Source organism: Aquarana catesbeiana, linkage group LG05 (assembly GCF_042186555.1).
Source record: "Aquarana catesbeiana isolate 2022-GZ linkage group LG05, ASM4218655v1, whole genome shotgun sequence".
In the NCBI taxonomy this organism is placed as follows: domain Eukaryota; kingdom Metazoa; phylum Chordata; class Amphibia; order Anura; family Ranidae; genus Aquarana; species Aquarana catesbeiana.
Window position 1 is genome coordinate 331,895,413 of NC_133328.1, and position 12,981 is coordinate 331,908,393.

The 12,981-nt window shown below is 47.1% G+C and overlaps 1 protein-coding gene across 12 annotated transcripts in view; it reads right to left on the bottom strand.

Annotated features, from left to right (window-relative positions):
• CDH12 (cadherin 12) overlaps nucleotides 1-12,981 on the bottom strand; it is a 1,995,427-nt gene that overhangs the window by 1,094,686 nt on the left and 887,760 nt on the right. The window lies entirely within an intron of this gene.

The window sequence follows — 12,981 nt, forward strand, 5'->3', positions numbered from 1 at the left end:
ATAGAGCTTTCTTTTCGTGGTATTTATTCACTACTGGGGGTTTTATTTTTTGCTAAACAAACAAAAAAAGAGCAAAAAAAAGGAAAATTTATTATCAAATACTTACCGTAATTTTCCTTTCCTGATGGACTCCTTGGCAGCCTACGTGTGGGTTGACCCCGCCTCCTCTCCAATGCTATAGGACCCCATTCCCATAAATGAGTACTCACCACTAGCTACTGCGTTCCGTAACTAGCCTACTCTATGACCAATGGGTGGGAACTCCGTCAGCCATGGAGTCCATCAGGAAAGGAAAATTATGGTAAGTATTTGATAATAAATTTTCCTTTTTCCTGACAGACTCCATGGCAGCCTACGTGTGGGAAATAACTAGCCGACCACACGGGTGGGTATGTTGAATCAAACCAAAATTTTAATTTGTCCTATCAACCGATAGGATTCTCAAAGCAAAGTTTACAGAGGACAATGAAGCAGGCTCAATACAGTAGTGAGACATGAAGGTATTGATAGAGGCCCACGAGGCCGCTTTGCATATGGTGTCTGGGGCCACGTGTCGAGCTGCCGCCCATGAGGCCGCCATTCCCCTGGTGGAGTGAGCTGTCACCGCCTGTGGAGGAGCCAAGCCCTTCGCCCTGTACGCTTGTTGAATAGTCTGTACAATCCAAGCAGCGAGTGTCCTAATCGAAGCTTTTTTCCCTTTATTGCTTCCTGAGTGTAAAATAAATAAATGGTCAGAATGTCTGAAGGGAGAAGTTATTCTCAGGTATTCTTTGATTGCTTCCCCTACATCCAGAGGATGAATTTCGGAGAACCCTGGAGACCTAAATGTGGGAAGGACTATCTCCTGATTATCATGGAACACCGAGGACACTTTTGGGTTCGAACCCAGCATAGGGATGAGTACTACCCGGTCCGGGAAGAACGTCAGGAAGGGTTCTTCACAACCCAGAGAGCCAATCTCAGAGACTCTTTTCGCCGATGTGACGGCTACTAAAAAGACCACTTTTGCCGAGAAGTCCTTAATAGAGAGCGGGGAAGGCCCGGTAGTACTGAGTCCCGAAATTGAATCTAGAACAAGTGGCAGGTCCCATTTGGGGAACCTGGATTTCCTTTGGGGCTTGAGCCTTGAGGCACCACGAAAGAATTGCCGGATTAACGGATTATTTGCCCAAGAGGACCCAGAGAAGGCAGACAGTGCAGATACCTGAACCCTAAGCGAGCTGATGGATAATGGTAGATCTAAGCCTGTTTGAAGGAAGCTGAGAACGTCTTGCACCTCCGGGTGTCTAAAAGACCTGCCGTTAGAAGAGCAAAAATCCACAAACTTGGACCAGATCCTACTGTAGACTCTATTCGTGCTAGGTCTTCTTGAGCTCATGAGAGTTGAGATCACTGTGGGAGCGCAACCAAGCAAGATTAGCCTCTCCCTCTCAAGAACCAGACCATCAGTCTCAGTACTGCCGGACATGGGTGCAGAATTGACCCCTGAGAAAGAAGGTCCGGCCTGAGAGGGAGAGGCACCGGGTCCCTGAAGCTGAGTTGGACAAGGAGAGGGAACCACGGCCTGTTCGGCCAGTATGGAGCTATCGTCAACACTTCGGCTGTTTCCGAACAAAGCCTCTGCAGGAATCTCAGGATGACTGGAAGCAGCGGAAAGGCATAGGCCTTGTTGAATCTCCAAAGATCCGTCAGTGCGTCCGACCCGAGAGCCTGGCTGCAATGACCTCTGGCATAATATTTCTTCAACTTGTAGTTGTGGCGGGAGGCGAATAGATCCACGTCGGGCTTGATCCCCAGTGATGAGACCCATCTGAATGTCTCCATATGCAGGGACCACTCGTTGTTGTCCAGCTTGGTGCGTGAAAGGAAGTCTGCTTGGGTATTCTGGACTCCTGGGACAAACACTGCCGAGATATTGCATAGGTTCTTCTGTGCCCAGGAAAGAATGGGCTCGACTTCCCGAAGGAGATTGAGACTCCGGGTACCCCCTTGCCTCTTCACATAGGCGACTGCCGTCCATTCTTAGAAATATTGAGTTCCCTTTCAATAGGTGAGAGAAGGATTGCAGTGCACACCAGGCCGCTCTGAGTTCCAGGACGTTTGAACCCGGGACTGGGAGGCATGGATCCCATTTGCCCTGGGCAAGGTTCGAACCGCAGTGGGCTCCCCAGCCCGTCCCGCTGGCATCGGTCGTGACCGTGATCCAGGAGATGGGGGCAATGGAGTGACATGTCAGGAGGTTCTTGCGTTGAAGCCACCAGAAGAAGCTGTTCCTCATTGATGATGTCACCTGGATGACCTGATTCTTGTCCCCTGTTCTCCATTGCTGCAGGAACCCTGACTGGAAGGGACGTAATCTCCACAAGGCCCACTTGACCATGGGAGTCGTGGAGACCATTGTACCAATGATTACTAGACACTGAGAGGCCTTCAGGTGTGTGGTATGTAGAGCCCGAGAAATTCTTTCCCGGACCACCGGAATTTTCTGTAGTGGAAGGGAAATAGTACTCCTTACGGTGTTGAACTGTGCTCCTAGGTATATTAGGCATTGAGCCGGAATTAGGTGGCTTTTTGCAAGATTCAGAAGCCACCCGAAGCTGGATAGAGCGGAGATCACCTGCTCCCGGTGGGCCAGCAGCTGATCCCTGCTTTGAGACAGAACCAGGAGGTCGTCGAGGTAGTGGTAGAACCGCACCCCCTTTAACCTTATGAGAGCTACCGTGGCTAAGAGGATTTTTGAAAAGACCTGGGGGGAAGTTGTCAACCCGAAGGGGAGGCAAATAAACTGCAGATGCTCCTGCCCTACTTGGAAACGTAGGTACTTGTGAAGCCCCTCCTCTACTGGGACATGGAAGTAAGCGTCCTTCAAATCAATGGAAATCATCCAATCGCCTGGCTGAATAGCTTGCTGAATGGTCGACAGAGTTTCCATCTTGAACTTTCCTTGCTCTATAAATTTGTTCAGGTAGGTCAGGTCTATGACCGGGCGCCAAGAGCCACTCTTTTTTCGAACTAAGAAAAGAGGGGAATATACCCCCTGAAACCATTCGTCCCTGGGGACGTGAACAACTGCTCCTTGAGACTTCAGAAGGTCCACATAGGACAGTAGAGCTTGTCTTTGTTCTTCCGACCGGGGTAGAAGAGTGGAGACAAATCTGGGAGGAGGAATATTGGAGAAGGTCCATCTGTGACCTGTTGAGACTGTTCTTATCACCCAAAAATCCGAGATCGAGGCCACCCAGACGTGCCGGAAGAGGCTCAGCCGTGCCCCTACCCGACCCGCCTGGGCGGGCGCAATCTCAAAAGGACTTTGCCTGCTCACGACCACTGGATGTCTGACCTTTAGCAGACTTGCGAAAGGAAGCTTGACCTCTGTTCCAGTTCTTCCTGAAGTCCCTGCCGGGCTTGTAAGAGCGAGCTTCCCTGGAGCGCTCTGGAGAATGTCTTTTAAACTGAGGTTTCTTCCGACCAAGAAGGCGTCTATCTTGGGGAAGGAAGCCCGACCTGCCACCCGTGGCACGTGATATGGCATCGTCGAGTTTGTTGCCAAACAGTGAGGACCCCTCAAAGGGAATCCTACACCAGGCCTGTTTGGAAATAGGGTCAGCAAGCCAAGGACGTAACCATAATGCCCGTTTGGCCGTGACTGACGATAGCATAATTTGCGCCAAAAGGCTATCAAATCAATGGATGCCTCCTCCAAGAAGACTGCTGCTAGCTTTAATTCTGCGGCTGCTGAACTTCCTGCTAGCTCTTCCGAAATTCCCTTAAGGAAGGAATCCACATTTTCCATCCAAGCCTCCATGGCTTTTGACATGGCTGCCAGGGCCAAAGCCGGTTTACAGGCCGTGCCGGCCAGCCCGTAGATCCTCTTCAGATCCTGGTCAATCCTTCTCTCGAGACCATCCTTGAAGGATACCGTATCCTCTAGGGGGAGAGTGACATGTTTAGCCAGCCGCATTAGGGCAGCGTCTACAAGGGGAGCATTCTCTAGGTACTTCACCTCTTCCGACTTGAAGGGGTACAATCTGGAGGCTTTATTAACCATAGAGGACTTCCTGTCCGTTTTACTCCATTCCTCATCTATAATATCTTTCAGCTCTGAAAGGTGCGGAAAATTTGAACGTTCTTTCCCAAGGTATTTGAAGAATTTCTTCTGTTTAGCTGGGGGGGGTAGCGGGATCCTCCCATTTAAGGGCCTCTTTGATTGCTTTAATTAAAGGTGACACCATGTTGAAGTCAAAGCCTCCGATTTTCTCTTCTTCCTGAGGATCATCATCTGAGGAATCAAGAGAGGCCGCATAAGGCTGGAACGTGACGGGGTCTTCGCAGGCCTCATCAGCCGGGGGGCCAGACAGTGAAGTAGACTGGCTCAGCGTTTGGGGCGAATCCAGCTCTTTCAGGGATTGCTGTACCACACGTTTAACTAGAGATTCCAAGTGTTGGTTCTCTGTTTCCTTTTCCCTGACCGCCTGGGCATTGCACCGATCACATAGTGATTTGCCCTCCGGAACTCTTGTTCCACATCCCCAGCAGGCTCTTCGATCACAGCGGCTGTCATGGCGGTGGGAGCGGTGTCTGGAGGAGGAATGAGATCGTCTCCCCTGGTGGTGGTCTCCAGATGCAGAGTCTCGTCTGGATCTTGAAGGAGACTGGCGTTGTGGCCTGGCAAGGTCTTTATCATTCTGGACCGAAATCTGAGAGTCCGATCTAGAAGGGCTGGAAAAAAAAAGCACAGTAGGGAAAGGAAAATGATGGGACCAACATCAGAAAACGCATATACCATGCGGCTGACCTTCCACCCCTCCCCTCTTAAGCACATACCTTGTGCGAGAGGGCTGGCCACTTAAAGGCGGTGAATTATCCATGATTTGCTTTTTTTCTAGAAGAAGTGCGACACAATGCAGCTGGTCTGCAAAAAGAAAAAATGGCCTGAATGGGCCAACACACCAGTAAGGGGGAGTCCCTTGCCCCAAAGAAATTACAACATATCATCATAGATCAAAGGAGAAAAAATTTTCCTCCGTCCTTCTCTCTCTATATATATATATATATATATATATATTTTTTTTTTTTTTTTAACGCGAATTGCACTTAGTAAAACATAAACATTTTTTTTTTTTTTAAATTGAATTAAATAATTTAATATATTATTCTTCTTTTCTTTTTTTTTTTTTATCACCAATTGCACTTAGTAAAATACATACATTCTCTTTTTTTTTTTTTTTTTTCAACACACAAAGTATACCTAAGTGCTGCAAGACACTCACTTAAAGTTGACCAGAGCTGGGCATGGGGAAGACCGCTCCACTCCCGTTCACTGTGAGGGAAATCCCACTGTGAGGGAGTCTCAGAGCGGTATTTGAAGCTCCCCGCCCGTGACGTCACCGCCCACGACGTGCCTGCTCCGTAGGTCAGCGATCGTACCGCGCATGCGCGGTTTCAGAGCATTACGCCGTATTACACGTGCACGAGCCAAGCCTCGGTCTCGAGGAGGCTACTGCGCATGCGCGAACGGCGCGAACGCCGTACCCGGAAGTGCTGAGGCGAGCTGGAACGCACCAGCGCTCCAGCCGCCATGAGGGGCGGAAAAGGACCCAAAAAGTGACCGGTCTCACTGACATAGAGGCCGGAGATACCTGAGGAAAGACAGGATACACAGAGAAACACTGCCATGGAGACACAAACAATGCTTCCGACCTTGCCAGCCGTTGAAAAGTCCAGAAGTTTTCGGCATACAGAGGCAACCATCCCTCCACCACAAGGGGAAAACTATTTCAGCCTCAGACGCTACTCGCCCGCCCGTGGCTGGGCCCTGAGCTGCACCGCAAGAGGTATGCCATAATCCTGGATCCGTCCGACCGGACATGAACATCTTGAGAAGGTCCATTGGAGGAGGACAAAAAAAGGAACGCAGTAGCTAGTGGTGAGTACTCATTTATGGGAATGGGGTCCTATAGCATTGGAGAGGAGGCGGGGTCAACCCACACGTAGGCTGCCATGGAGTCTGTCAGGAAAACCTGTTTTCATAGCTTGTTCTAACATTTTTTAAACAGGTAATTTTTCTGCTTCACTGATGTGGGCTGATGGGGCTGCACAGATGGGCACCGATAGATGGCACTGATGGGCACTGATGAGGTGGCACTGGTGCGCACTGATCAGGAGGCACTGATGAGGCAGCACTAATAGGTGGCACTGATAGGCAGCACTGAAGGGCACTGATAGAAGGCACCGATGGGCGCTGATAGGTGGCACTGATGGGCACTGATAAGCACTGGGAGGTGACACTGATAGGCAGCACTGATAGGTGGCACTGATGATGGGGCACTGGTGGACACTGATTGGCAGCACTGGTGGGCACAGATAGGTGGCACTGGTGGGCACTGCTTAGCGGTACTGTTATGCACTGGTGGGCACTAGTTAATAGCAGTGGCTCTTTGTGTATGGGACTGATGTCCCATTTACACAAGCTGCTAATTGGCTTATTTGTTTCTCCTCACGTTGTTAGCGATCTCACGCTCTCAGTGTCTGACAGCTGATCACATGGTAAAGGGCCGGGATCGGCCCCTTACTCCGATCTGTGATCATGCGAGTCTCATGGACTCACTAGGGATGGGCTATCTGTTTGAGTCAAACATGAGTTCGACTCGAACATTGGTTGTTGGCCCGTTCACCGAACAGCGAACAATTAGGGGTGTTCGCAGCAAATTTGAAAAGCTACGGAACACCCTATAAAATTCTATGGGAGAAATCTAAGGTGCTAATTTTAAAGGTTAATATGCAAGTTATTGTCATAAAAAGTGTTTGGGGACCTGGGTCCTGCCCCAGGGGACATGTATCAATGCAAAAAAAAGTTATAAAAATGGACGTTTTTTCAGGAGCAGTGATATTAATAATGCTTAAAGTGAAACAACAAAAGTGAAATATTCCGTTAAATTTCATACCTGGGGGGTGTCTATAGTATGCCTGTAAAGTAGCGCATGTTTCCCGTGTTTATAAAAGTTTGAGAGCAAAATTTCTAAAGGAAAAAAAAGTCATTTAAAAGTGCTAGTGCTAGTGCCGGCAATTAATGAATTGTCGGTCCTGACAATACACATGAATGTCATTGTCATTGAAAAATAAAAAATAAAATGCATGGGGGTCCCACAAAATTACTTTACCTGCCTCATCCCCACAACCCTTGCCTGGTGATTGTGGGGGTCTGCGGGTGGGGAGCTTATCGGAATCTGGAAGCCCCTTTTAACAAAGGGAACACCCAGATCCCGCCCCCCATGTGAATTGGTAAGGGGTACATTGTACCCCTACTATTTCACAAAAAGCAAGTGTCAAAATGTTAAAAAACCACAGGAGATGGCTTGGGACAATTACTTTTTTTCCTTTAGAAATGTCATTTTGCTCTTGGACTGTTATAAACACGGGAAACATGCGCTACTTTATAGGCATACTATAGACAACCCCCAGGTATGAAATTTAAAGGAATATTTCACTTTTATTGTTTCAATTTAAGCACTATTAAAATCACTTCTCCCAAAAAAACGGCTGTTTTTAAAACTTTTTTGGATTGATACATGTCCCCTGGGGCAGGACCCAGGTCCCAAAACACTTTTTATGACAATAACTTGCACATTAACCTTTAAAATTAGCACTTTTGATTTTTCCTGTTCATGTCCCATAAACTTTAATGGTGTTCACGTGTTTGAACAAATTTTTTGCCTGTTCGCATGTTCTGGATGCAAACCGAACAGGGGGGTTTTCGGCCCATCCCTACTGATCACAGACGAGTCTCATGGACTCGCTGATCACAGAGCGCGCCACCCGCATGCCATGGCCTGTGCTGTAGCCGTCTTTTGGCTATAGCGAGGGTGTGAAGAGGTTAATTGAACAAGCTGAAATTAGAAGCTGATTGGCTACCAAGCTGCACCAAATTTCATACTCTCCAGTTTTAGCAATCAACCCATGAGACTTTCTAGAAAATTCTTAGAACCAGCCATGACACCTTCTCCTTAGAAACATCTAAATGGCAGAATATTGGCAGAGTATTAAAACTGTCAGCCAAAAGTCTTCTTTTAAAGAAGAGACTTTTTAGCCAAACACACTGTGGTTACTCCTACCAATCTCTAAAAAAACAACCTACCCTGTTTTGGACATAGGAGTTGAAAGGAGGAGCCACTGAGTGTCACGGGACAATAAATACCTCCAAGGCAAGTATGAATATAATAATATGTACTTTGTAGTGGGTAGCAAAAGCATACAACATTTTTCAAACAATAGGGAGTAAAGCAATAAATCACAGCCAGTGGCGTACCTACGGGGGGCGGTCCACCCTGGGTGCCACACATTGGGGCGTGTAAAGCCAGCTATCAGAGCCGAGATGAGGCAGTGGCAGGTGCAAGATGTCCTCTCTGTTTAGTCTGTGGCTGTGCTGGCTCTGTGTTTGTATGAGTTGGCTGCTCTGTCATTGAGCTCACATCGAGCTCTATACTGCCACCTCTGTCTGCTTCATGTGTGTGCGCCCCTTCTGTTACTCCCTGTAATATTTTTACAGGAACATGTGGAATCAAGATCTGGGACAGGGAAGACCACCTTACAAGTGGGGGATGTGAGTACAAGTGAATAGAGGAGGCTGTTTGTGTACAGGGGGGCAGAGCTGTGTGTGTGTTTACAGATGTGTGTGGGGGGTGCAGCTGAGTGTGTACTAGGGATTCCATTGTACAGAGTTCTTGCTGTGGCTATGCACAGTTCTCATCATGTGTGCGGGGAGGATGATGCTGCTGACTCAGATAACGCTGAGTGCAGGAGTGAAGAAGGTGTGATCTCGGGCATGCACCAGGGAAGGTAAGGGTGAAGGAAGCAACATGCCTGTGACAGACTCACCCGGGAGAGAGGCTGTTGGAGGGGACTGAATGCAAGCCTCTTGCTGACTGATTATGGGCCCTGGCATTTGGGGGAATGGTGCTCTTTGTGAGCTGTATGCCTGGGGACTCTTGAGGTGGTATTACTGTGGATTCGGGTCCTGGTCCCCCAGGACACACAGACTCTGGGGACCCTGGATTTGCCATATTAGAAATAGTGGCTGATTCATAATGCTGGGACAAATACTGTTAGGAGATGCTGATGTCAATTCCAGCCACCTGTCTGTCTGTTGCCTGCTAGAATGTGTATTGTAAATAAGTCTCTAGTATGGGATCTAAGAGTCATTAGATCCCTATTGTTGTTTGTGTTAATTAACTCTGCTATTGTGATAATGTTGATTGGGTTTTCTGAGCTACAAGATGGCCAGTCTGGACTAAAGGTCATGTCTGAGTCATCTAGGCTGTCTAAAGGGATTAGTTAATTAGCCCATGTTAATTAGGTTTCTGGTCACAGGTGTATGTTCAGAGTAATATGAGCAGGAGGTATACACCTCCTCTTTTACTGTATAAAAGAGCCTGTATTTTTCAATAAAAGAGTTTCCTGGTTGAACTTACATACAGCCTGCCTGGTGTTTGTTCTGAGCTACACAACTGGATTAGAACGGCACATAGCTGTAGTTCTAGTCCCGGAGCATCGGATGACCGAACCATCAGATGTTGCGATCTGCAATCTGATTCTATAGCTGCAGAGGAGTGTTGGGAGAGTGGAACCGAGTGAGCAGGGGCTCGTTACAATGCCCATGCTTTGTACTTTGTGCAATAAACTCATGGTATTGTGTACAATATACTAGTGCGCTGCCACTTACTCCTAATATTATAAATACTTCAAGTTGCTTCTCACCATCAAATGTGTTCCACAACTAAATATATAAAGATTAATAGTGTTGCACTATCCTTTAACCACATGCAGAAACATATTTTAAATACATTATATAAAAAGTGGTAATTGAATACACAATCCCAGTGCAGTAAATCTATAAATACCAAAAAAATATACTCCAAAATATTGCCACATATGTTGAAATATTATAAATTAATTGCATACAAAATGGTAATTGAATCCACAATACTAATGCTGCAAATCTACCGATTAGAGTATACCAATAAAATGTGCTCCAACATGTGGAATACATATACCAATTTTGTAAATTACATAAAGAACATCCAAAAGAATTCAATCCACAATCTCAGTGCAGTGAATCATCAATAATAAGCAAGCTACATTCTACAAATAAAAATGTGTGCAACCACAAATTTGTGGCATGCACTTTATGTATTATTGATGATTCACTGCACTGAGATTGTGGATTTAATTATTTTGGATGTTCTTTATGTAATTTACAACAATGGTATATGTATGTAATATGTTCATTTATATTTCAACATTTGTGGTAATATTTTTGAGTATATTTTTATTGACATTTAAAGATTTGCAGCACTGGGATTGTGATTCAATTACCACTTTTTAATATAATCTATTTAAAATATCTGTCTCTACACATGGTTAACCGCTTCAGCCCCGGACCATTTGGCTGGCCAAAGACCAGAGCACTTTTTGCGATTCAACACTGCGTTTCTTTAACTGACAAATGCGCGGTCATGCAACGTGGCTCCCAAACAAAATCAACGTCCTTTTTTCCCCACAAATAGAGCTTTCTTTTGGTGGTATTTGATCACCTCTGCAGTTTTTATTCTTTGCGCTATAAACAAAAAAAGAGCGACAATTTTGAAAAATACACATTATTTTTTAATTTTTGTTATAATAAATATCCCCCAAAAATATATAAAAAAACTTTTTTTTCTCAGTTTAGGCCAAAACTTATTCTTCTACATATTTTTGGTAAAAAAATCGCAATAAGCATATATTGATTTTTTGCGCAAAATGTTATAGTATCTACAAAATAGGAGATAGTTTTATGGCATTTTTATTAATAATTTTTTTTTACTAGTAATGGCGGCGATCTGCGATTTTTATCATGACTGTGACATTATGGCGGATATGTCGGACAATTTTGACACGTTTTTGGGACCATTGGCATTACTACAGCGATCAGTACAATTAAAAATGCATTGATTACTGTAAAAATGTCACTGGCAGTGAAGGGGTTAACACTAGGGGACAGTGAAGGGGTTAATGTGTGTCCTAGGAAATGTTCTAACTGAAGGGGAATGTGGACTGTGCAGGGAAACCAACAGATCCTCTGTTCATACTCTGTATGAACAGAGGATCTGTCAGTTTTCCACTCAGAGAACCAGAAGCTGTGTTTCCACACACAGATCCCGGTTCTCTGTGTGCCCCAAGTGTTCGTGGGAGCCCTGCGGTGATTGAGACCGCCGGGCACTCGCATTGGCTTGGGGGGCGAGCGCGCTCGCCTCCGGTGGCGTGAACGCACCCCCCCTAGTGGCCACAGGGCGAAGCGATTTTACATAACGTCATTTCGCCCAGCCGTGCCATTCTGCCGCAGTACAACTGCAGCGGCTGGTTGGCATGTGGTTAAAGGGTAGCACAACACCGTTAATCTTTATAGACTCAACCAAATTTATGGTTTCTTAGACATTTGGTTAACTATTTGCATAATCAATGATGCATTGTGCAAAAAGTAAAAACAGCTGGTAGGAATGGCTGGTTATCCAGCTAAAGACGGACTTAGAGCTGCACATAGGCGTTAGAGCATCCCCACGGAGGTTAGAGCGCCCCATAGATGTTAGAGCACCCCATAAACAGAGCACCCCATAAATGCTAGAGTGACCAATAGATGTCAGAGCACCCCATAGACAAAGCAAAGGTTATAGTGTTCTATGGAGATTAGAGTGCCCCATAGATGTTAGAGCACCCCAGAGATGCTAGAGTGACCCATAGACACTAGAGCATCCCTTAGACAAAGCAGCCCATGGAGGTTGGAGCACCCCATGGATGCTATAGTAACCTAATAGACAGATTATCCCATGGATGTTAAAGCACTTCATAGACAAACCCCATGGAGGTAAGAATGTCCCATAGGCATACCCCATGGATATTAGAGTGACCCATGAAGTTTAGAGTACCCCAATAAACTGAGTATAGGTGTGAGGGGGCTGAGGGCATATAGGTGTGAGGGGGCTGAGTGCATACAGATATGAGGGGGCTGAGTGCGTACAGGCATGAGGGGTCTGAGTGCATACAGGTGTGTGGGTGGGCTAAGTGCATACAGGTATGAGGGGGCTGAGTGCGTACAGGTGTGAGGGGGCTGAGTGCATACAGGTGTGAGGGGGCTGAGTACATACAGGTGTGAGGGGGCTGAGTGCATACAGGTGTGTGGGTGAGCTGAGTGCGTACAGGTGTGAGGGGGCTGAGTGCATACAGGTATGAAGGGGCTGAGTGCATACAGTTGTGAGGGGGCTGAGTGTGAACAGGTATGAGGGGGCTGAGTGTGTACAGGTGTGTGGGTGGGCTGAGTGCATAGAGGTATAAAGGGGCTGAGTGCATGCAGGTGTGAGGGGGCTGAGTGCGTACAGGTTTGAGTGGGCTGAGTGCGTACAGGTGTGAGGGGACTGAGTGCATAAACATATGAGGGATCTGAGTGCATACATGTGTGTGGGTGGGCTGAGTGCATACAGGTGTGAGGGGGCTGAGTGCATAGAGGTCTGAGGGGGCTAAGTGCGTACAGGTATGAGGGGGCTGAGTGCGTACAGGTGTGAGGGGGCTGAGTGCATACAGGTGGGAGGGTGCTGAGTATGTACAGGTGTGAGGGGGCTGAGTGCGTACAGGTGTGAGAGGGCTGAGTGCGTACAGGTATGAGGGGGCTGAGTGCGTGCAGGTGTGAGGGGGCTGAGTGCGTACAGGTGTGAGGGGGCCTGAGTGTGTACAGGTATGAGGGGGCTGAGTGAGTACATGCGTGTGGGTGGGCTGAGTGCATACAGGTATGAGGGAGCTGAGTGCGTACAGCTGTGAGGGGGCTCAATGCGTACAGGTGTGAGGGGGATGAGTGTGTACAGGTGTGGGGGGGCTGAGTGCGTACAGGTATGAGGGGGCTGAGTGCGTACAGGTGTGTAGGTTGGCTGAGTGTGTACAGGTGTGAGGGGGCTGAGT